This window comes from Arachis ipaensis, chromosome B1, assembly GCF_059453495.1.
Source record: "Arachis ipaensis isolate K30076 ecotype BB chromosome B1, ASM5945349v1, whole genome shotgun sequence".
In the NCBI taxonomy this organism is placed as follows: Eukaryota; Viridiplantae; Streptophyta; class Magnoliopsida; order Fabales; family Fabaceae; genus Arachis; species Arachis ipaensis.
In genome coordinates this window covers 69,241,992-69,242,652 of record NC_142436.1, presented here as the reverse complement: position 1 = coordinate 69,242,652, position 661 = coordinate 69,241,992, and the positions used below count along the sequence as shown (strand labels likewise).

Sequence of the window (661 nt, the reverse complement as noted above, 5' to 3'; positions counted from 1 at the left end):
TCTTAACTAAATTCTTGAAGATCTGTGATACTGTTAAGACCAATGGGGTTGATCCCGAGGTCTACAGGCTCATGCTTTTCCCGTTTGCTGTAAGAGACAGAGCTAGAATATTGTTGGATTTTCAACCTAAGGATAGCCTGAACTCTTGGGATAAGCTGGTCACGGCTTTCTTAGCCAAGTTCTTTCCTCCTCAAAAGCTTAGCAAGCTTAGAGTGGATGTTCAAACCTTCAAACAGAAAGAAGGTGAATCCCTCTATGAAGCTTGGGAGAGATACAAAGAACTGACCAAAAAGTGTCCTTCTGACATGCTTTCAGAATGGATCATCCTGGATATATTCTATGATAGTCTGTCTGAATTATCTAAAATGTCATTGTACCATTCTGCAGGTGGATCCATTCACCTAAAGAAAACACCTGCAGAAGCTCAAGAACTCATTGACATGGTTGCAAATAACCAGTTCATGTACACTTCTGAAAGAAATCCTGTGAATAATGGGACACCTATGAGGAAGGGAGTTCTTGAAATTGATACTCTGAATACCATATTGGCTCAGAATAAAATATTAACTCAGCAAGTTAATATAATTTCTCAGAATCTGAATGGATTGAAGGAATCATCCAACAGTACTAAAGAGGCCTCTTCTGAAGAAGAAGCTTATGA

At 39.0% G+C, this 661-nt stretch overlaps 1 non-coding gene across 1 annotated transcript; it reads right to left on the bottom strand.

Moving 5' to 3' along the window:
• Positions 1–203: 203 nt before the first annotated feature.
• Positions 204–311, bottom strand: LOC148576944 (small nucleolar RNA R71). The gene has a single exon (XR_015904492.1). It is a non-coding gene; the product is annotated as a small nucleolar RNA R71 (small nucleolar RNA).
• Between the last annotated feature and the right edge of the window lie 350 nt (positions 312–661).